The 25,299-nt window shown below is 38.5% G+C and overlaps 1 protein-coding gene across 1 annotated transcript in view; it reads left to right on the plus strand.

Annotated features, from left to right (window-relative positions):
- LOC150076569 (helicase ARIP4) overlaps positions 1-25,299 on the plus strand; it is a 566,013-nt gene that overhangs the window by 20,753 nt on the left and 519,961 nt on the right. The gene's annotated exons all lie outside the window — the stretch shown is intronic.

The following is a 25,299-nucleotide window of genomic DNA, read 5'->3' on the forward strand; positions in this document are numbered from 1 at the left end:
CTTGTTTAAGCTTTGATAATACAGCTGTGTAATGTGCTTGTCTTTTCAGCTTTATAAAGTGAGCACTCTCTTTTTTGTACAGAATGTAGTCATTAGGATTGTAAAGTCTTTGCTTTTTATGAAAGACATATTTGATCTGTGGATTAAACCAGTTTTTGTATTTCCTGGTTATCCTTATGACCCTCGATGCTCCTTCACAGGCAATTTTTGTGAGCTTTAGGGCCAGTAGCTAGAGAGCTTCCTCTGCCAGCTTCTTGTTTAGTTCTTGTCATTTGTATTCTCAAAGTTCTTTGATGATGATGTTTGGTTTGATATATTTTAAAGAAAAGGTTGTTCTGTGCATACCATTAAAATTTCCGCTGTCCCCCTGATTGGTTCCAACAACATTGAGTGTGGTCTCTACATCTATGGAATCGTGATCTGACTTAAAGTGAAACAAGTTGTCTGCTAATCTAATGCTAAGTGTATTGTAATAGACAACATCTAACTATTGATTCCCTCTAGTTGCTGGAGTAACCAGCTGTTTCAGATTTATTTGTGTAAGAATAAGAGTCAAGATTTCTTTTTGCATCGGTATGTTTTGGAATCGGCATGTTAACATCTCCTAACAGGATCGTATCTACAGCTGGATTGAGGTTAACAGTAAGCCATACAAGGAGTTCATTTCTTGAATCTCTGGTCTGCTCAGGAGGCAGATATATAAGACAGATTTGTAATTTTATTTTTCCATTGAAAAAGGTAGCACAGGTGGCTCAAAATTATCTGATTTGGAGATGTGTTCCTTTGTAGACTGATATTCATCTTTATACAGGATCATGGTTCCTCCACCCTGTTTTCCGGTTCTTCCAGTACCAACACATTTGTATCCAAGTGGATTAGCGATAATGTTTAGTTGTCTGTTATTGCGTAACCACGTTTCAACAAGGCAAATGTAGTCAAAGTCAGCCATCATCATGCAGATTTGTAGCGCGGGAAGCTTGTTGGAAATGCTTTGAACGTTCTGGAAAAAACACCGCACGCTGCCAATCCCCTCTTTCGGAGAAGGAGGAGGATTTGATTGCTACTGTGACATTTCAGAAGGGCTATTTGATCTTGATTTTATCATCCATCTATCCTTGTATGGTTTTACCAGTGACCCTGCTGGCCAGTCCTGAAAATTCAGTAGCAGTGAGGACTGTCCCATTGGGCAGTCAACAACAAATAAGGCTTAAGCAGGATGCCTCGGTTTTGATTGTTTAACTTCTACTGTTAACCCCAACTCAGTTTTACACGTCTTTGATGTTACTGGGCTGCATTGCAGGCCCTAATCTGGAGATAATGGCTGTAATATTATATTTGGCCAGCCTATTCAAATCTCGGTTGGATGTGCTACGAGCGTCAGTACCGCGACCCTTGCGATTAGAAAAGCAAGGTACTGTACACTGCCAGACATCATTACCAGTAGTGTGGGTTCCATTCGAGGTGTTGCCACTTGTTTCTGGCAAAGGTGAATGCAAAATACTATTGGAACTGGGATCCTGCAGTCTGTAGGATACTTCTGCTATCTTGTTTTTCTCTCTTAAGTTTTTGCTGATGATTTGCTCAGCAGTGATTGAAATAAAAACAGGTTGAGGAGGATATGATGATGGGACATGAGAGGGATGGAGCCTCTAATGCAGCAGAGCTCTGACAGTTGTTCGCTCCATCTTCCTGTGTATTCAGAGTGGCACTTGCACTTGCCAAACCGCTGGACTGACAACTGGCTTTGTTATGAGTGGCGGAAGTGTAGTTGACCTCACAAAGCAGAGAGCAATCGACTGCTTTGCTAATCTTCACACCTGGTTGATCACTGGATGACTGAGGGGAAGAATACCCCTCTAGCCCGTATTCTTCATGCGGGTGTGATTTCCCAGGCTATCCATCTTCACCACAAGTCGCTTTACACTGTGTAGGATTTTGAGATTTTGCTCTTTAAGCAGGTTGTTTTCTTCTTGCAGGGCGAATATGAGTTTATAGATGGGAAGTAATTGGTCAGAGAAGTTTGCAGAGATCTCAGCACTAAACTGCTAAACTGATAGGTTCGATGGACTCGCTGATCATATCTGTAGGATTATTTTTAGCAACTGTAACTAGCCCTCTGGTGCTGAATTGATTGACTTCCAGTGCTGAATTGATTGACAAGGCTGCCATCATGTACTGCTACCTATTGTGTCTGGAGAGAATTGCAGATATTTTCATTTCAGTTCTTGCAACTTTTTCTCAACGTTGCCTTATTCCTGTTATGGAAATCCTCAAATCTGTTTTTAATATCAGTAGTACCAATTTGTATAACAGTATTCACCTTTTGTGTCCTTAAAAGATGGTAGTTGTTTTTTATCATCATTAACTTTTACCCCTGGCAAACTTATCTTGACCCTGTTTCACTTATCCTTTTTACACAATATATTTCCCTGGCAATAAAGTCCCTGACAATAGCTGCTTCTTGTGGGACCAGAGCTTTCTGCTCTTGAGGACGTTATTGTATTGTATGATGCTTGAGTGTGGGCTCTAGTGATGAGCTGACTATCTAAGTACTTGATAGGTCTGTCATTTCAGTTTGTCTGATGACATTAACCCAGTTCTTTAGGCTACATCAGAATGCTGAATTTATACTTAATTCTTTCATGCTGTTTGCATCAAATACAAACAAGCGACAAGTAGAGCATTGTATAAAGCTTTAATTCTTAAGAAAACTGCTGTTAGCATCTCTTTCCCTTGTCAAGACAGTACTGTTATTTTGAAACTCCTTATTTTACTGCTCTAGTTTGAGGCATAATTTTAGTCTAAATTTAATTTAAAAATACCACATAAAACTAAGAGATAGGAATTGATATACTACACCTGGTCAGCGTGAAGAGGAAAAGACCAAACTCTCCAGCACATGACAGCACAACAAAACAAATGGCCCTCAGTCCCCAGTGGCTTTCACTCCCCCTCTTATGGCAGCGAGAGGATCAGAGTGAAAGCAGAGGGTGCTAAGAATCTCTGGGTATGATCAGGCTGCCATGCACGGAAACTGAACTTGGCCTGTTACAACGTAAGATCGCTCATCAGTGAAGACGGGATACTAGAGCTGGAAAAGGAATTAGAAAATGTAAATTGGAATATCATCGGTTTGGCTGAAACAAGAAGAAGAAATGAATCACTTATAAGTTTATCAAGTGGAAATCTGCTGTACACCAATGGAAACAGTGAAAGGAGTGAAAGTGGAGTTGGCTTTCTGGTCCATAAAGATATAAAAAACAATATTTTGGAATTCAAAAGTACATAACCAAGGGTGTCAAGACTACTACTCAGGATTTCTAAGAAGTATAAGCTAAAGGTTATAATGATTTATGCACCAACATCGAACCATGATGTTGAAGAGGTTGAAGAAATGTACACTGAAATTGAGAGTCTTCTAGATCAGGGGCTGGCAAACTACGGCCCGTGGGCCAAATCCGCCCCCCCCCTCTTTTTAATGTGGCCCGCAGGTTAATGTTGTTTTTTACATGAAAAAAATTAAAAATAAATCAAATTACGCACTGCAATAGCTGATAGTCGAGTTGAGAATAATGACCGCACGTGGCGTTACTGGCGTCGCATATTCACATTCTGTCGTCTACCGTAGAACAAGTGTTGCCAGCATTTCTCTCAGTTTTGCTTTAGCGGCGCATGTGGTATTGTCTGTCATGGCGCTGTGCGATCTTTTTTTTTTTCCTTTTATTTATTACCCACTGTTTCCATGTCACCCTCAAGACCAAATATGAGGAGAAAAGTGGACTTTGAATGTCGTGCTTTTAAAGCTGAACAGAGTGTGAATTATTTTATCATAGAAATAAATGACAAAGTATCATGTTTGTTATTTAATGACACAACAGCTGTGCGAAAAGAGTACAATATACGTCATCATTACCAAACTAAGCACGCGGCACAATATTCAAAACTCACAGAAAATCAACGGAATCTAAAATTGGAAAGTTTAAAATGTAATTCATCACCACAACGCAATTTATTCGTTAAAATAAAAAATGATAATGAAGAAGTAACTAAAGTAAGCTTACAAATAGCTCATTTATTAGCCAAGAAAGGGAAACCATTTACCGATGGTGAATTAATTAAATCATGTTTGCTTGTGGCAGCCGAAGAAATGTGTCCAGAGAAAATGGATTTGTTTCGATCTGTCAGTCTTTCAGCGAGAGCAACTGTTAGAAGAGTTGAGGACATCGGGAGCCACATCAAGAGTCAATTTTTAATTGACTCTTGACAAGGCAAAAAATTTCAAGTGGTTTTCGTTGGCTCTTGATTAGTCTACAGACATTACTGATACTGCCCAATTGTTGCTGTTTATACGAGGAGTCAATACTGAGTTTGAGGTTACCGAAGAATTAGCTTCTATGAATAGTCTGCATGGAACAACTACAGGCAAAGATATCTTCATGGAAGTCGAGAAAACGCTAACACAGTACAATTTGCAATGGAATCAGTTAAAATGTGTCACAACTGATGGTGGTAAAAATATGTGTGGAACGGGGAAAGGATTAGTTGGATAAATTTTTAAGGCTTGTGAAGAAGCTAAATTCAAAACTAAATTCAAGCTAAGTTCAAAACCTCTGGTAAATCATTGTATTATTCACCAGCAGGCTCTTTGTGGGAAACACCCCAATCTGTCATGTGTTATTGATCCAGTTGTGTCAGCGGTTAACTTTATTCGCTCTCGTGGACTTAACCATCATCAGTTTTGTGATTTTTTTTATTAGAGATTGAAGCTGAATATCCTTATTTGCCCTACCATACAGCAGTTTGATGGCTCAGCAATGGAAAAGTTTTATTGAGATTTTTTGAACTCAGAGAAGCAATAGAATTTTTTCTAAATGAGAAAAACTGCCCACGAACACTATTATCTAACAATGAATGGCTATGGAAATAAGCATTTGCTACAGACATGGTGGGATATCTTAATGAATTTAACTTAAAATTACAGGGGAAAACAGTGCTCATATGTGAAACATATTCTATTGTAAAGTCATATCGTCAAAAATTTGCATTGTTTGAAATACAAATCACAATAACCAAGTTTGACCATTTTCCACGCTGTAAAAAATTTCAAATATTAGCAAAATCCCCATTCCCAAAAAAATTTGCGGCGGATATATTTTCTGAACTTAAACTACAGTTACGACAGCGTTTTTTGGATCTTGATGCAAGTGCAAAAGACATTTCCATATTTCAAAATCCATTTGGCTGTACAATTGAGGAGCTTCCATCAGACCTTCAATTGGAAGTGATTGATCTGCAAAATGATATGCTAAAGGTTAGGTTTAAAGAAATGGATCTAACCCAATTCTATAAATATCTTTCGGAAGATAAATATGGTCAATTAAAATCATATGCACAGGAATTTATATCTTTATTTGGGAGTACTTACCAATGTGAAAAGACATTTTTGAAAATGAAATATGTAAAATCGTAATACAGATCATTATTAACGGATGACCATTTGCAAACAACTTTAATGATAGGAAGTACTAACTTCGAACTCCAGTATGATGAAATATTATCTCAGAAAAAACAATTACATTCATCGCATTAGTACAAAATTTAACCAGTTCTATAATACGTTTATTAATAAATGGAAATATTTTATTCATTTTTTTGTAAGTGTCAGCATGTGTATAAATATCATGTAAAATATCACTTCCTAATAAAAAGGTTTTGAACATGTTTTTTTTTGTTGCTCTATGAGTAGAATTACCCATGTAAATATCTTCGAGCTTGCTACCTGGCCCGCCGAGCCTAAAAATTTTACGATCTGGCCCTTTCCAAAAAATGTTTGCCGACCCCTGTTCTAGATGAACAGAAAACTCACTACACTATCATTATGGGGGACTTCACTGCTAAGGTTGAAAAGAGACAAAACAGTGCAGAAAGGGGAATTATAGGAAATTTTGGAATTGGTGAAAGACATGAAAGAGGTGAAAGACTTGTAGAATTTGCGGAATCTAGGAGGAATGTCAGTAATGAACACTTTTTTCAAGAAAAGGGTGAACAGAAAGTGGACATGGAAGAGCCCAAATGGATTAACAACTAATGAAGTCGACTTCATTCTCACTAACAGAAGATATATCGCGAATGATGTTACTGTCCTGAACAGGGTGAATGTTGGAAGTGATCACAGAATGGTAAGATGCACACTTGATATAGATGTAAGAAAAGAAAAGAAAAAAAACTGACTCGAGTAAATAATACAAAGGTCTTTGAGATAACAGAAGAGGAGAAAAAGCAGCATGTACTGGAACTTAAGAACAAGTTTGAGCTTCTGCAGACTGTTCTGGACCAAGATATCGGACCAAGAAAAAGCAGTGTGTACTGGAACTTAAGAACAAGTTTGAGCTTCTGCAGATTGTTCTGGACCAAGATATCGATGAAGAATATTACAACTTTCTGAAAATGATAAAGCCCAAGAAACCTATAGGTAAAAAGAAATCCAAAGAAGAAAAAATCAGTCAAGAAACACTTGTCGTGATACATTGCACTCGCAAGTATACATCTCTTACTTTAGTTATCATAAATCCATTGTCTTCCAGAAATTATGAAAATCTGTGAATGATCAATAAAATATTACAATAAAAAAGCTCTTATTTCGTAATCGATATATACAAATCAAAGTACCTAAAAGAAACGCAAAAGATGTTTTGCATAAACCATCTACTGTGCGTGCTTGGCACACGTGCAAATTTTTTATTCATCTTTTTTTTTAAACTAGGGAAATATAATGGATACATTTTTTTCATGATAAAATTTTAATATTGCGAATAAAAAATAACATGAAATATTTCCCATATCACAAATAACATAAAAACTGTCACAAAATATTCCACAATATAAAAACAAATATTACATAAAAAACAAACTTTCTAGAAAAAGTAAACAAAAAATCACAGATTACATGAAAAAAAAATTATTTCACATATATTCAAGAAAAAATTTTTCTAAAAATTGCCATATAGAATTTACTTCTTTATTAATATTTGTTGTTGATCTCTTGCTTTGCTCAATAGCTGAGCGATGATTTCACGTAACGATCTGGATCAAATTGAAGCAATGGTTTTCCATTTAGATGTATGGTCTTCATAATCTGCAGCGTGTTTAATTATTGTCACAATATTTTTCATTACGCTGAAAGCTGAACTCAGATTCAGCACTTCTAATCGCAGTGATTTCAAAGATGTTTTCTGGCTTTCTTAATTGAAAAGGTAATTTCACTTGATTTTAAAGATAAACTGTCTTCGACAAAATTTCTTATTCAGTTTTCACCGCCTTGCCATAGAGACGAAAGTTCTTTCACATTCCAAGATTTCGGGTAGCATATGTTTAAAATTTCTTTCAATGGTATCATTATTTTCTTTATTTAATTTAAAATCACCCTGTTGCATTAATAACTTATCCTTTAAGGATAAAACAATGCATTTAATAACTTGTCACAAGGTGATTTTTTTACTTTCAATTTTTATTCCTTCAAATTCTTTCAACTTCAACATGCTCTCAATTTTAGCTTCATAATTTCTTCAGAATTTTTCAAATTAGCAATAGCATTGATAGTTCGAATAATTAATTTATATGCTTTTACCATTGTGATTCTGTAAAGCCTCTGAAAGGTACGAGAGTTCCTGCTGGATGTCGATCATTAGTGCTAAATGGTTAAGAAATTCCAAATTTAAAAGTTGATTTAATAATCCTGAATATTTTACTTCTGATTCAAAAGGTTTGCACAAAGCAGGATAATTCCTTCAACCCACAGTTGTTGTCTGCAAGTTACAAGCTGCTCATCATGGGCCAAACACACGACCGATCTTTATAGTTTCCACATAAAGTTCTTTAGCAATCATCCTTAATTCGTGCTAGTTTTTTGGAGATTGGTAATACAGTTCTTTTAATTATTGCCTGCATTCCATTATATTTTAGAACATTTTCTACACAGTGAAAGGCTCGACAAAGTTTCAAAATCTGCCAACATTTCATCTTCGTAACGTTTATATAATATCTTAATTGCCTCAATCCCCACCCCTACGTTGCTACTCTCACTAGTTCTTTGAATACAGTGCAAAAAGTCATAATCACACAGATATGCAGCTACTGTGACCATGTAAACATAGGAGAAATTTAATGGAAGGCATGGATCACTCACTTCTCCGAAAAACATATGCCCATTTGTCGGAGTAAAGTGGAACCATAACACATGTTGACCAGAGGCCTCTGACTGGCTATGGAAAGCATATTGACTAGCGCGACTTCTCGGTATGTGACTGCATAGGTTTTACGGACACCATTGTGAAACGGTAATCCCTTTCACCTGCATCAGAAATACATAGCTATATCTGAATAAATCAGAATATTAGTGAAACGGCATTGTTTTAAGTTATATCTCATATTGTGAATACCTTCACAATGAGTTGCCATGATGTTGCACTACTTTGAATAAGTAACGCTTCACCTAAGGAGAAGACTAATGTTACTTATTCTCAGATGGATACCACCACCCAAAGCAGGATAATTGTTACTTATTATCTACTTACTAATGTTACTTATTCGAAGTAGTGCAATATTATGGCAACTCGTTGTGAAGGTATTCACAATATGAGATATAATTTAAAACGATGCCATTTCAATAATATTCTGATTTATTCAGATATAGCTATGTATTTCTGATGTGCTTGCACTGTATTTATACATAGTCCAGACTCCTCCACAGCTTGAGGCTTACGCCCTAAATGCTTTAGAGTCCCTTTCACCCTTAATTCGCACTTTTTAATTACCTAAATTGCTTCAAGGCCAGAGGTGAGAACAATGCATACAAAGTTCTCTCTCCTAACCCTTTCGTCATATGGAAATCTTCTTCGTTCAACGGAAACTATTTTAAATGTAATTACCAAGGGGAATCAAAAACATTCGCTATAAAGAAGTTCGTTAAACAGAGGTCCGACTGTAATTAAATAAAAAATGAAGCAATTTTAAAATACATAACTGATCGATTGCACCATTAAAATGCTGGGAATGGGGCCCCGCTCGCCCCACCGTAGTTTCGGCTCTGGATACTCAATGATTGCATTCAGGATTTCATTTGTAAAATAAATGATCGTCTCGACAATGGATTTGCAAATTTTCAAAAAAAATAATAGTGGGCTCTCGCAAGCCCATGCGAGCCTACTCTCATATTGTGGCTACCTTCACAGCGAGATACCAGGTGGTAGTAGTAGTAGTAGTGGCATGTGATGCAAGAAAGCAAATGTATGAGCTTATGCAGCATCAGCCAACAAAAAAAAAAAAAAAAAAAAAAAATCACACCATTTTCTCCAAATGCCTGTCCAGTTCCTCCTTAAATTTATTCAACCTATCAACTTCCACAACGACAGATGGAAGTTTGTTCCAGCAATTAACCACCTGCTGGCTAAAGGCAAATTTCCGCACATCTATTCTACATCTGTCTTTTCTTAATTTGAATTTATGCCCCCTTAGGTTCGTAATCTGAACAAGTGGTATTGCACTACTTCTAATAAATAATGCGTCTCTAGTAGAGGAGACTACTGTTATTTATTCTCTGTGGGCACCACCACCGAGATGTGTTTCGGGGCTTGTTGGCTCACTCATCAGTGGGCAGGTAGGTACCCTGATAATGCAGACATGCCATCACGGTTGCAAAGTTAATTCCACAATATGAGAGATGCCAAATGGTGAAGATAATGATAATATTTTGAAGACTAAATGCACAAGGCATAATATGTTATGGGTTAAGATTAACTATATAATATTGGTGTAAATACACCATAGTTTACCTATAAATTTAACTACATAAGTAGTAACATATAGGTTAGTGCAAAAGCATCATTTTAACGTAGCCATTTACCAAAGTAGTTAAATTAATTAATTAAATTGGCATCGTTTTAGTTATATCTCATATTGTGAATGCCTTCACAACGAGTTGTCATGGTTTTGTACTACCTCAAATAAGTAACACTGTTAACTTATTCTCAGCGGATATCACCATCCAAATAGCACTGTTTCGAAGCTTGTTGGCTTCTCCTTGGTGGGTGGGCAGATACCTTCACAGCGACTCGTATTGCACTACTTCGAATAAATAATGCTTCTATAGTAGAGGAGCTACTGTTATTTATTCTCAGTGGGCACCACCACCACCCAGACACGTTTTGGAGCTTGTTGGCTCACTCATTGGTGGGCAGTAGCGTTGCAATAGTGACAAACCAGTTATGAAGTATAACTTCACAATATGAGAGGTGCTTGATGGCGTGCAATGATATAGACAAGTTGTACAATACCATGGCAACTCGTTGTGAAGGCATTCACAATATTAGATATAACTAAAACAATGCCAATTTAATTAATTAATTAATTTAACTGCTTTGGTAGATGGCTACATTAAAATGATGCTTTTGCACTAAGCTATATGTTGGTCATTCTATCTCATAGCATGAGGCCATTGCCCTTAAATATTTTATTGTCTACATAAGTAGTGTAATGGCATCGTTTGGTTATATCTCATTGTGGCGATTATATCTCATCGTTTGATTATATCTCAGTAGTGCAATATCTGGTATCTCCTTCACAACGAGATACCAGGTATTGCACTACTTCGAATAAATAACGCTTCTCTAGTAGAGGAGACTACTGTTATTTATTCTCACTGGGCATCACCACCCAGACTGGTTTCGGAGCTTGTTGGATAACTCATTGGTGTGCAGGCAGGTACCCTGATAACACAGACATGCCATCATGGTTGTGAAGTTAATTCCACAAAAAGGGTTAATCTTCACCCATAACATATTGTGCCTTGTGCATTTAGTCTTCAAAATATCATTATCTTCACCATTTGGCATCTCTCATATTGTGAAATTAACTTTTCAACTGTGATGGCATGTCTGTATTATCAGGGTACCTGCCTGCCCACCAATGAGTGAGCCAACAAGCTCCAAAACGTGTCTGGGTGGTGGTGGTGCCCACTGAGAATAAATAACAGTAGCTCCTCTACTAGAGAAGCATTATTTAATCGAAGTAGTGCAATACCTGGTATCTCATTGTGATGGTAGCCACATATGAGATTTTTTTTAATGAAAACCCCAAATACCAGTGGTATTAGAACCTATAGTACTTAGTACCATTCTTGGGTTGGAGGTTGAGAAGATGAGAGAAGATATTTGTTGACCTTTTGTAGACTGTAATTTTCATGAAATACATATGAAGGAAGGTTGTTCCAGAAAACGGCAGTTGAATGAATAAACAAGGAAGATGAAAAGTTGGTTCTGTGAGTTTGAAGTTGGACAGGAAATGTATGTTGGCTGGTCGCTGCACGTGTTCGGACTGTTTTGAAAGAGAGAGAGCGAGAATTGTAGAAGCCAATTCAGAACAGTGCCCATGGAAATATCTGTAGAAAAGGCATGCAGCAGAAACAGTATGTCTATGAGACAGCGAGCGGAGAGACTCAGTTAAAACTAAGTTTTTTAGATGCAGAGGAAGCAATATTTGTAACGTGCTTGTGCCAAGAGAGATCAGAAGTCAGGGTAATTCCCAAAAGAGATACACCGTCAGTCCTCATATAGCACGATAGTTGTGTTCCTAGAAACCCTCGTGCAATGCAAAATCGTGCAATATAAACAACAGGCCCTATGGGAAAAATAGGGTTAGGTGCCGACCACCCAAGATTGAACACACACATTTGTAAACAAAACATTACCAAACATAATAAATAATCGTAATAAAATACATAAGTATTTTATTACGATTATTTATTATAATACGTAATAAAATACGTAATACGTAAGCATTTTAATTACTTAAGTATTTTATTACGACTGTTACGTAATAAAATATTGCTAATGCTTTTGCTTCTATCGTAAGCAAACTTTTTTGCTTGATTTTCTATCCAAACAGATGACAGCCGTTCCATCTCTTCCAATTCTTTGTGTCTTAATCTAATGGATTTTAATTACACTTTGAGTTGTTCCTGCTATGAAAGTTGTTTTTATTTTCTCTGCATTCTTTGTAATTCTCGGCGTTGCCTCATTTAGGTCTGTAGCACGTGCAATATCACATGGTCTTTCATTTCGCTCAAAGCGTTTCACAATTTCATATTTTTTCTCTATCGACAGAGGCAGACTGGCCATAAGCCTTACCAGGGGAAACCCCGGTGGGCCGGAGGTCAGTGTGATTTTGGCCATAAACCACAGTATGAGGCCACTATAAATTTTCCCGAGTAAGAATTTTTGACCCAGTCCCCCTCTGTTTATCGATATTGCTTTTGTTTTTCTCTTTGAATCTGTAATGACTTTACCAGGAGGCTCCCTTTTCACACCTTTTAAGTACTTTACTCATTTTTAGGGAATAAAGCACAATTAGAAAACGAGGAGGCAAGCTTTATACACATAAACAAAGCTATGCGTGTGTAGCAACTGAATAAACAACACCGTAAAGGCAGAGATACACTATTAACACCTCACATTTTACTAAAGCACACTACCATAAAACAATAAAAACAATTTCCAGTTGCGTTTCTGCTAGTGGAATCTGTTATAAACTAGAAGTAAAGTCGATCTAATTGCATTTGCGATTATACCGATAGCTGTTACGATAGCTGGAATTGTGTTGCTTTTTACGTTATTATGGTGAAATGTGTTTCCCCTTCACTGATATAAAAAAACATAAATACATTTTCAGAATCTTCACTTCTTTCCTATCGTGTTGTGTTCGGTTGGGGTGATTCTGCGTTCGACTGCCATTTCTTGTAAACACAAAGGCGAATCGTGCATAAGCGAATTCGGTTCATGTTATATAAGGTATCGTTCCCCTATTTATAAATCATGTATGATCGAATTCGTGTAGTGTAAACACGTGTTATACGAGGACTGACTGTATCAACTTTCCTAGAAATCGGAGTGTCTATAAAGATGAACATAGGAGCAGAAGAATCCTTTTTGTGAGATATAAGACAAGACTGAGTTTTAGAAGGATTGAAATCAACTAAGTTGTCTTTGCCCCACTGGAGAATTACCTGAATATCGGCATTTAAAGAATTGGTAGCAGATTTTTGAGAAGTTGAAGCTGATTGAGCAGAGCAAGGTTTCTCAAAATGGAAAGTGGAATGCAGTGTGCTATTATTATTATTATTAGCCATATGGTGCAAGCCGACTGGGCTAGCCAGGTGGCTAAAGTGCCTGTCTGGCAACCCAAAGGTCGCAGGTTTGAATCCCGCCTCGGGCTTGGATCAAAGTACTGCGAAAACCTTGGGAGGTGCACTCTGGCCACAGAAGCCGATGCGGCAACAACTACCAAAAAAAAACATATGGTGCAAGGAAGCCTGAGGCTTATGCTGCATGAGTCAAAAAAAATTTCCAAGTTACCCTGAGAGAGAGAGAGAGAGAGAGAGAGAGAGGGGGTAGAAAAGAATCGCCAAGAAAGAGAAGAATGATGATATCCAGCTCAGGAACCTGAGTGTGCTAAGCCCATACTCATCAGATATGAGCCCCTGGGGTTAAATATCATCGGCAAACCTATGGATAGGATTTCCAGTCAATGGAAGAAGGTCATTAATATACAAGAGGAAAAGAGTGGAAGGACACCAGCATTAGTGGAGCAGTTAGAAGACAGAGAGCCATCTACCATCGCCCTCAGTGAGCGATCAGAGAAAAAACTGGATAACCAATTACAAAACACAATTGGCAAACCGTAATGGAAGCTTGTTTAGAAGACCTTTATGCCAAACACGATCGAAAGCCTTTGAGATGTCAAGAGCAACTGCTTGTGTTTCACCAAACTTTTCCATTGAATTTGGCCATAAATGGGTAACATAAGCCAGAATATCACCATTTGATCGACACTGACAGAATCCATACTGGCGATCATTGATTAGACGGAAGGTTTCTATGTAGTTTAAGAGTTGGCGGTTAATGGATTTCTCCATTACTTTAGAAAGAGTAGAAGTAATTGCAATGGGACGATAATTGGATGGGAGGGATTTGCCACCCTTTTTAGGAACTGGCTGCATATGAGCAAATTTCCAAGCAGAAGGAAAAACATCTTTGGAATAAGAAAGCGAAAAAAAGGCAGCAAACAATAGGAGTAAGTTCAAGAGTGCAGGTTTTGAGAACAAGTGGAGAAATACCATCAGGACCTTCAGCTTTCTTAGCATCAAGATTCGTCAAAATCCTTCCTACATCCTTTTGATGGAAGACCACACGAGACATTGAATGGAGCGTGTTGAGAATGGTGGGAGGTGTTTTATAAAGATCATTAATACATGAGTTGGAAGAAAAATGGGATGCTAGCAGGTCAGCTTTATCCTTGGCTGAAGTGACAACAGAACCATGCGGTTTGAGCAGAGATGAGCAAAATCTCAGCTACCATTAGGGCAAGAAACAAGCTTTCTACTTTTAGCCTGTTCAAAATCTGGTTTGGACTAATTAATAACTGCTTTACAATTGTTGCGAGCTTTGGTGTAGGCAGAAAATGAAACTGAATGCAACGTTCTTCTCTTGAACAGCCTTAGCACATTTATTGGATAACCAAGGTTTAGATAAAGGATGAGATTTTAAAGTGGAATGTGGAATAAAAGATTTCATTCCTACAAGAATAATTTCACTGACACAATCTGAGCAAACATTGACATCAGAAGTTTTGAAACAGTAATCTGAACAAGGAAAAGAAGAAAAGAAATCTCAGAGGTCATCCCATTTTGCATTTTTGTAATGTTAAACGATATGAAGTTAGAAATAGTCATGAGATAAAGGCTCCATTGGAGAAGAGACAATCACCAAGTTGTGATCTGAGGTGCCTAAAGGATCACTAACTTCGACCGTGTACTTAAAAAGGTTGTTTGTGAGAAAAGGATCAAGTGTGTTCGCTGTATGGTTAGGATTGTGTGGTATTCTTGTAGGTAAATGAACAATCTGTGCAAGGTCAGTAGTAATTGCAAAAGCCTCAGCATCTCGACCAGCTGGATCGTTGTGAGTAGGAAACGGAAGCCAACTGGTGTTGTGAATATTAAAATCACCAAGGAAAATTACCTCACTGTTAGGAAAGTTGGACTGGAGAAAGTCAAGTTGCAAATAGAGCAAATCAAAAAGTTTCAAGTGATTAGTGGAGTTTGGCGAACGGTAGAGACAACAGATGAATTTTACACAATGAGGTAGATAGATTTTAAGCCAGAGAAGATCGAAAAGAGGAGATTTCAAATTACCAAGTCTCTGGCAGGGAATATTGCACAAGTACCACCTTTGATGCGAAAGGAATTGTACAGTGAATAATTTTGGCAACTGAGATAAGCAGTAGGTGAATCAACCGATAACTGAGATTCTGTCAGAAAAAGTATGTGGCGTTTGGCAGACTGCAAGTGCAAATGGACATCGTTGAGATTAGAATTGATACCATGTATATTTGTGAAATGAACTAGGAAGTGTTTGGGAGGTTTAGATCTTTTTGCAGATAAGCTTACTCTATTAGTTTGACAATTCATGGTATATTCAATAGTAAGAAAAAAGTGTGGGGAGACATGCTGTATGAAGTAATGAAATTTTTTGGATATGGCATGCACATGGTAAGAATATACCGAAATCCTCAACATAACGTGGCCTCGACAAAGCCCCCCCCCCCTTCATACACACTACTCAAACTCCCTCCAGTCACTATCTGGCAGAGTAGAGGTAGCAAGATTATAGACTAGCTGAGCTGGAAGTCTCCCAAAGAGTTACCAATTGGTTCGGTACGGTCAGATTGGATCTAGCCGTGATGTCCATCATAACCTCAAAAGTCATCAGTCATACTGCATGATGGAAGAGTTGACCAGAACTGAGCTCTGGAGACTAAACATGTGGTCCACCACTTCAAGTCTCCAATAAGCAAAGTGGTGGTATTGCACCGGTTGATGAGAGTCATCTACCACCTAGCGAGATATAATCGAATGATGCCGTTACACACTTATGTAGTTAAATTTATGGGAAAACTATGCTGCATTTACACCAATATTATATAGTTAATCTTAACCCATAACATATTATGCCTTGTGCATTTAGTCTTCAAAATAAATTGTGTGTGTACAGAGGTATCAAGGCCTAACATATATAGGGATTTTCTTTTTAGAACTTTAAAATATTAAAATAAACATGTTTCCTAAAGAACATAATTTTATATGATTATTTTGTTTGATTTCCCCATCAAAACATCCAAAAATCTGGTAGTTGACATGGAAACACGAGAAATATAGCATCTACTTAAGCCTATTTGCAATGATTATTGCAGTTGCTGAAAAACACATTTAAAATTAGCGATATATCTTGTGTTCAGTTGTGAGGCAGGCATTGTATATATATTTTTAGCAGTATATCCAAATGCACTTGATCATCATGCAACACAGCGGCAACCTCCAAGGCAGAATGCACTGGTCCTGCAGCAACTAGTTGTTGTTGGTGACTCTATTGTCAGGGAAATGGGGAACATAGTGTGTAAAAAGGATAGGTTGAACAGGACCAGGGTATGTCGGCCAGGGGCAAAGGTTGATGACGTTATAGAGAAGATATCTTTTAAAGGCACAAAAGGTGATATTGTTGTACATGTTGGCACTAATGATATTCAGAATAGGAGACCGGCGGAATTACTTAACAAGTACAGGTCACTATTGAAAAAAAAAGCCATGAATTAGGGTTGAATTTGAAAGTGTCTGCAATTCTGCCCAGACACAATAGTAGGGAGTATATGAAGAGAGCCTTGTCGATCAATTCGGCCCCAGAAAGATTGTGCAATGTTTTAGTATTAGTATTAGTAACGGCCGCATGGTTCAAGAAAGCCTATGGCTTATGCCCAGCCAAAAAAAAAAAAAAAAAAAACACCAACAAAACAATGATAAAAACAAAAAATAAATAAATAAATAAATAAAATAAATAACTAAATAATAATAATTAATAAATAAAAAAAATAAAATAAAATAAAAAATAAATAAAAAGGAAATTAAACCTATCATCCTATGCGCTTCCCTCACCCGAAGGTACTGTCCAGATGACCTTTGAATTTCCCCAAACTTTCGGCCTCTACCACCCATGAAGGCAACTTATTCCAGTAATTTATAACTCGCTGGCTAAAAGAAAACTTCCTGCAGTCCAATCTAAACATTTCCCCCCATAACTTGAATTTATGTCCCCTAGTTCTAGCATCGTTTATAATCTTGAAAATTTTGTCCTCATTCATTTTACTGATGCCTCTCAGAGCCTTAAACACCTCAATCAAATCTCCTCTAAGGTGTCTAGTTTCCAAACTCTGCAACCTACATATTCGAAGTCTTTCTTCATAAGGACGCCCTTTTGCCGGTCTCACCAGGCGAGTTACCCTTCTTTGCACCCTTTCAAGAAGCTCGATGTCTTTCTTTAGGTGCGGTCTCCATACTTGAACACATTATTCCAAGTGTAGTCTAACATAAGCCTTATATAATGGGATTATCACGTCCCTATCTCTACTTGCAAAAGTTCCATAGATCATCGATAGGATGCCATGGGCCTTTCTTGCAACCTGTTTACAATGCTCAGAGAATTTCATGTCTGACCGTATCGTAACACCGAAATCCCTTTCCTCCAGTACTGGGTTTAGTTGAACTCCACCAAGTGAATAAGTTATTTTGGGATTACTGTTTCCCAGGTGTAATACCTTACACTTTGTTGGATTAAAGCATAACTGCCATTTTTCTGACCATTCCTGAAGTCTATCTAGGTCTCTCTGAAGAAGCTCAGCTTGACAGTGATCATTAACTACTCTACCAATTTTAACATCATCTGCAAATTTAGACATCACGCCCTCTATCCCTTCATCAATGTCGTTTATGAAAATTAAAAACAACAGTGGTCCTAATACTGATCCTTGGGGAACCCCACTTCTTACATCAACCCAATCTGAGGAATAGCCATTTATCACAACCCTCTGCCTCCTGCCCTGAAGCCATCCTTCTATCCATCTAAGGATTTTCCCAGTGATTCCAACCTGTTCCAGCTTATAAAGCAACCGCTCATGTGGGACTGAGTCAGAAGCTTTGCTGAAATCTAAATAAACAATGTCGAAATTATTCCCTAAATCCAGCTCGTGAGTGACCATTTCGAAATAGCGAACCAGATTTGTTAAACATGATTTTTCCTTTACAAAACCATGCTGAGTATCCTTGAGAATTTCAATTCGATCCAAATGATCCTGAATTCCACCCTTGATCATTGCCTCCATGATTTTCCCTACTACTGAAGTCAGACTGACAGGTCGATAATTTCCAACTTCACTTTTAGAGCCACCCTTATGTATGGGAGATACATTTGCACTTTTCCAATCCAAGGGAATCTCCCCAGAGTCTAGTGATGCTCACATAATTAGCTTCAATGGTTCAATGCACTCGCTTGCCGCCTCTCTTAAGATTATAGGGTATATTCCATCAACTCCAGGAGCCTTACTGGTCTGTAGGCTCGAAAGTTTTTTCATTAAATAATCTTGCGAAATTTCAATATCATTAATTACATATTTTTTAACTTCGCTCCCACAATTTCCCATTGCCACAAAAGGCTTTTCATTTGTAAATATCGATGCAAAATAACTGTTGAGTTCATCTGCAACGGCAGCTGGTGTATTTATTACTATCCCCTTTCCCTTACGTAAAGGTCCGATCTGGTTTGTCCTGCTCTTCTTGGCATTTATATATGTGAAGAATTCTTTATCCCCTCTCTTTGCTCTGTTTGCTAATGATTTCTCATAAACTGTCTTTGCCTGTCGAACCTTTTCTGTGGCTCTATTACAGATCACCTTGTAGCTGTTATAGGCTTCAGTACTTTTTATTGCTCTGGAACCTTTCCATGCCACCTTTTTCTGCTCAAGTAATGCGGCAACTTCACTATTCATGCAACTTGGAACCCTTCTCGTGGAGTATTCTTTTAATGGTATATACGCATTCAAGGCATCTGTGATTAAATGTTTTAAAAGCGTACCACAGTTCAATTGTATTCATTCTCTGCGCGATATCTACACAGTTAATAGAGGCCATGTAGTATACCTTAAGGCATCGTAATTTCCTTTTCTGAAATTAAAACCCATTCCTTTGCCTTTTACTTCTGCTACCTCTCTCGTCATCATCCACTGTAGAACTCCGTGATCACTTCCTGCTACTGGTTCCTCTACTGTTAGCCCTGTTATGTCATCTGATTCATGTGTGATGATGAGGTCTAGAATATTCTTTTCTCTAGTACTTTCCCTGACATGTTGATACAAATAAAAGTCATCTGGTTGATTTAAAAATTTTGTTCCCCATGTCGAGTTTCCTTCCCATTTACTCCAATCAATTAGAGGCAAATTGAAATCACCCATAATAAGGCATTGATGCTTACTTGCCCATTCCATTTGCATGTAGAGGCTTTTGTCATAATCTTCACAATCACCTGGTCTGTAGATAACAACTCCTACTCGCATTATACCTTTGTTTCCAACTATCTCACACCATACAGACTCTATACTAGCATGTGAAATGTCTGAATCCGGGAAAGCTATCGTCGCACTCAGGCTGCTTCTGATAAGAAGCATTACCCCACCACCCCTTCTATCTACTCTATCCTTCCTAAATACATTATACAAGCCGTACTGAAACTCATCATCCCCAATTTCCGGGTGGCACCACGTCTCTGTAAGCCCTATTATATCCGCGTTACTTGTTTTAACCAGCAGTTCGAATTCGCTCATTTTATTGACGACACTTCTAACATTACTGTATAAACAATGAAGATTTACTGTCCTTGTATATTTAACAACCCTAACACAACCCTTGAAGTTTTTTAGGCTCTCTTCCCTGATATTAGCTACCCACTCACGTGAAACGTCTTTGCCCCCAGAACATCTAGATAATACGTCCAGTTGGGGTAACAGATAAGGACTCTTAAGGTATGTGCAAGAGTTACATTGACCAATATTATCAGATAAATGTGTGTCAGTATTACCCACATCCCCCTGACTAGCAGTTTCCCTGAACCTTTAAGGTATCCTCAATAATACTGGCAAAAATGTTTGCACCACCTTTGTTTAAGTGTATCCCGTCTCTACAAAACAAATTCCTTCTACCTACAAGTGTGGGCCATGCTGATAGAAATTTACCCCCTAAAGCCTTGCAGATTCCTTCAAGTCTTGAGTTAATCCACAAGGCTCTTAACATATAATCCCTCCTATCGTGTCTGGGCAGAATTGCAGACACATAGACATTATGGCCTATCTCGCAACATTTCCTCAGCATGGTCCTGTATTTTTCCAACAAATCGTCAGATCGTGTACGTTTAATATTGTTTGTCCCCACATGAATAATAATATTTTCTCTACCCCCCTTTAAAATCTGACCGTCGGTTGGTGACATCATCAATAGTTGCTCCCGGCAGACATACCCTGGTTCTGCTCCACCTATCAAACCACTTGATCATCATGCAACACAGCAGCAACCTCCAAGGTAGAATGCACTGGTCCTGCAGCAACTAGTTGTTGGTGACTCTATTGTCAGGGAAATGGGGAACATAGTGTGTAAGAAGGATAGGTTGAAGAGGACCAGGGTATGTCGGCCAGGGGCAAAGGTTGATGACGTTGTAGAGAAGATATCTTTTAAAGGCACAAAAGGTGATATTGTTGTACATGTTGGCACTAATGATATTCAGAATAGGAGACCGGCGGAATTACTTAACAAGTGCAGGTCACTATTGAAAAAAAAGCCATGAATTAGGGTTGAATTTGAAAGTGTCTGCAATTCTGCCCAGACACAATAGTAGGGAGTATATGAAGAGAGCCTTGTCGATCAATTCGGCCCCAGAAAGATTGTGCAAGGTTCAAGGGATAGAATTTTTTTCAGCCTGGTCAGTGTTTGTTAACAGGAGAAACTGCTTCTACAGGGATGGGATACTTGTAAATAGAAAGGGTGCAAGAATATTTGCTGATGCTATTCAGGCAGTGTTAGATGGGTCTGAAAACTGCTAGCTTGGGGGGGGGGATACAAGGATTAATAAATTAACAGTAGCCCCTGGCAGAGGTGAAAGTGATTCTTGCATTGCTTCTATTGGAATGAGCAGCATCCTGGAAAACAAGATGCAGGGTATTTCGGAGACTGCTGGGAGACATTGTGGCACAAGTAAACACATGGGTTGTGTTAGGGTAGCTAAGAATAGGAACAGGTGCATGTATACTAGCATATACACGAATGCTAGGAGTTTGGTAAATAACTTTGATGAATTAGAGATGTTGGTCAAAACATCAAAGGCTGATATTGTTGGGAAACAGAGATGTGGTGCCACGCAGATATAAGGAATGCAGAACTGGAATTTGGGGAGTACAATGTGTACAGAAAGGATAGACAGGATAGGGAGGGAGGAGGGGTTATGCTATTAGTTAAGAAACACATAAAATCCAAGGAAGTGCAGCCAGTCGACATTGCTGGACAGTGCGGTATCAAGTCAGTTTGGTGTGACATAAGGACTGGGAGATCAAAATTGAGAGTAGGAGTGTGTTATAGGCCTAATTACTTTACTTTTATAGGCCTAATGAATCTGATGAGTATAATAAAAAACTGTACAGGGAAATAGAGTGGGCCAGCAAATCATCCAATAAATCCACAAGCCTTTTGTGGATTTATTGGATGATTGTTTTCTACATCAGCATGTTTGGGAGGCAACTAGAGGGAGTAATACCCTTGATCTGATTATCAGTAGTGATTCTTCATGCATTAAGAATCTGCAGATAAAGGAACCACTAGGTGGCAGTGATCACAGCAAATTCAAAATGGGAGGCATTCAAAGAATTAATTTTGGAAGCTACTATGCTTTGCATACCAACTAAGAAATATTGTTCACAGTTTAGGCCTAAATGAATGTCAGGTGAACTAATGAGACATGTGGCAGAGAATAAAAATGCATGAGATGCATATTAGCATTAGCATTAGTAGAGGCATTTGATGCAAGAAAGCAAGCTTATGCAGCATCAGCCAAAAAAAAAAAAAAAAAAACAAATAGAAAAAAAAAAAAAAAAGAAACCACTTCCACTTCACCCCTCTGTTCGTTCAAAATACCTGTTCAGCTGAGCCTTAAACTTATTTAGGCTATCAACTTCCACGACAAGGGATGGAAGTCTGTTCCACCAACCAACAACCCGCTGGCTAAAGGCAAAATTTCCGCACGTTTATCCTATATCTGTCTTTCCTCAATTTGAATTTATGCCCTCTCAGGTGATTATCCTGAGCAAGAGGAAGAATCCCATCAGCATTGAGCATGCTCAAACCATTCAAGGCTTTATACACCTCTATCAGATCACCTCGCTGGTGCCTAGTCTCCAGACACTGTAATTTGCAAAACTTAAGCCTTTCTTCGTAAGAGCACCCCTTTGTTCCATTCACTAATCTTGTTGCCCTTCTCTGTACTTGTTCCAGCAGCTCTACATCCTTCTTGAAATGAGGCCTCCAGACCTGTATACAGTACTCTAGGTGTGGCCTGACCATTGCCTCATACAAGGGAATAATCGCCTCCTTATCCCTGCTAGAAAAATTCCTATATATCATTGACAATACACCATGAGCTACTCTTGCAGCCCGTCTGCACTGCTACGAAAACTTCATATCTGCCTGCACAACCACCCCCAGGTCCCTTTCATTCTCTACCACTGTCAGTGTAGTACGACAGAGTTGATACGTTGCTCTGGGGTTGCTGTTTCTCATATGTAGTACTTTACATTTGTCAATGTTAAACTTCATTTGCCACTGCTCAGCCCATCTGCTTAACCTTTCCAGATCCTGTTGCAGTAGCATAGTGTCAGTAGTGTCCTTGACAACCCTGCCTACCTTTGTATCGTCTGCAAACTTTGACATTAAGCTTGATATACCATCATCAATATCATTTATGAATACGGAAAACAGTAATGGACCCAACACCGAGCCCTGAGGGACTCCACTAATAACATTAGTCCACGACGAGCAGTGTCCATTGATTACCACTCTCTGTCTTCTCCCCGTCAGCCACCCCTTTATCCACAGCAGCAATTTGCCTCCAATGTTACACTGCTCCAATTTGTGCAGCAGTCTTCCATGTGCAACAGTATCAAAAGCCTTTCTAAGATCCAAGTATATAATATCAAAGTTATTCCCTGCATCCAGTTCCTTTGTGACTGCATCATAGTATCCAATCAAATTGGTCAGGCAAGACCTGCCCTTAACAAAACCATGCTGTGTCCGAGCTATAACTGAAGTCTTGTCTAAATGATCCTGCAGTGCTTCTTTAACTAGTGCCTCCATTAATTTTCCTGGAATAGTAGTTAAACTCACAGGTCTATAATTGCTTGTGTCAGCCTTTGATCCTCCTTTGTGAATTGGGGTCACATTTGCACATCTCCAGTCTGTGGGTACCGCCCCTGAGTCCAAGGAAGCTCTCATAATTATGGCTAAGGGTTTGCTTACTTCCTCTGCTGCCTCCTTTAATATAACTGGATAGATCCCATCCACCCCGGGTGCCTTTCTTGTGTTTATCTTCAAGAAATGCACCCGGGGTGGATGGGATCTATCCAGTTAAATTAATTAATTTTATTAATTTATGGAAGCCTATGATAGATATAAGCTGGTCTGTAACCAAGTCACAAATGAGATTAGGCAGGCAAAGGCAGATTATGAGAAATCTTTGGCAAAGGATGCAAAGAAAAACAGCAAAGAGTTCTTTACCTACGTAAACTCTAGAGGGAAAGGGATGAATCAGATTGGTCCACTGGATATTGATGGTTCAACTGTTGATGATCCTGCTTAGGCGGATAACAAACTAAATGAGTATTTTGCATTTATTAAGTTATTCAGGGAGGGGAAAGCCAGAGGTGAATTAAACTGTGGCAGTGATCTAGATGATTTTGTAATAACAGAGAAAAGTGGAGGAGAAATTGTTGAAGATAAATATAAAAAAGGCACCCGGGGTGGATGGGATCTATCCAGTTATATTAATTGAGGTAGCAAAGGAAGTAAGCAAATCCTTAGCCATAATTATGAGAGCTTCCTTGGACTCAAGGGAGGTACCCATGGACTGGAGATGTGCAAATGTGACTCCAGTTCACAAAGGAGGATCGAAGGGCGACACAAGTAATTAAGGTACCCATGGACTGGAGATGTGCAAATGTGACTCCAGTTCACAAAGGAGGATCAAAGGGCGACACAAGTAATTAAATTCTGTTCCAGGGAAAGTAATGAAGGTACTGGTGAAAGAAGCACTGCAGGATCATCTAGACAAGACTTCAGTTATAACTTCGACATAGCATGGTTTTGTTAAGGGGAAGTCTTGTCTCACCAGTTTGATTGGATACTATGATGTGGTCACAAAGGAACTTGGATGCAGGGAATAACTTTGATATCATATATTTCGATCTTAGAAAAGCTTTTGATACTGTTGCCCATGGAAGACTGCTGTACAAATTGGAGCAGTGTGCATTGGATGCAAATCGCTTCTATGGATAAAGGGATGGTTGAGTGGGAGAAGACAGAGAGTGGTAATCAATGGACACTGCTGTTCTTGGACTAATGTTATTAGTGGAGTCCTTCAGGGTTCAGTGTTGGGTCCATTGTTCTTTTCTGTATTTATAAATAATATTGATGATGGTATATCAGGCTTAATGTCCAAGTTTGCAGGCAATGCAAAGGGTGGCAGGTTTCTTAAGGACCCTAATGATAGTATGCTGCTGCAACAGGATCCAGAAAAGTTGCGCAGATGGGCTGAGAGGTGATGGTAGTAGTAGTAGTAGCGGCATGTGATGCAAGAAAGCAACTGTATGAGCTTATGCAGCATCAGCCAAAAAAAAAAAATAAAATAAAAAAAATAAATAAAAAATCACACCATTCCCTCCAAATGCCTGTCCAGTTCCTCCTTAAATTTATTCAACCTATCAACTTCCACAACGACAGATGGAAGTTTGTTCTAGCAATTAACCACCCGTTGGCTAAAGTCAAATTTCCGGACATCTATTCTACATCTGTCTTTTCTTAATTTGAATTTATGTCCCCTTAGATTCGTAATCTGAAAAAGTGGAAGGATCCTCAGAATTCAGTGTGCTCAACCCATTCAAGCCCTTATATACATCAATTGGATCACCGTGCAGGTGCCTAGTCTCCAGCCACTGCAATTTGCAGGACTTAAGCCTCTCTTGGTAAGAGGATCCCTTCATTCCCCTCACCAATCTTGTTGCCCTTCTCTGTACACGCTCAAGTAAATCTACATCCTTCATAAAATGAGGCCTCCAGAC

The sequence above is a fragment of the Mastigoproctus giganteus genome, chromosome 13, assembly GCF_048544385.1.
Source record: "Mastigoproctus giganteus isolate SK-2022 chromosome 13, ASM4854438v1, whole genome shotgun sequence".
Taxonomy (NCBI): Eukaryota; Metazoa; Arthropoda; class Arachnida; order Uropygi; family Thelyphonidae; genus Mastigoproctus; species Mastigoproctus giganteus.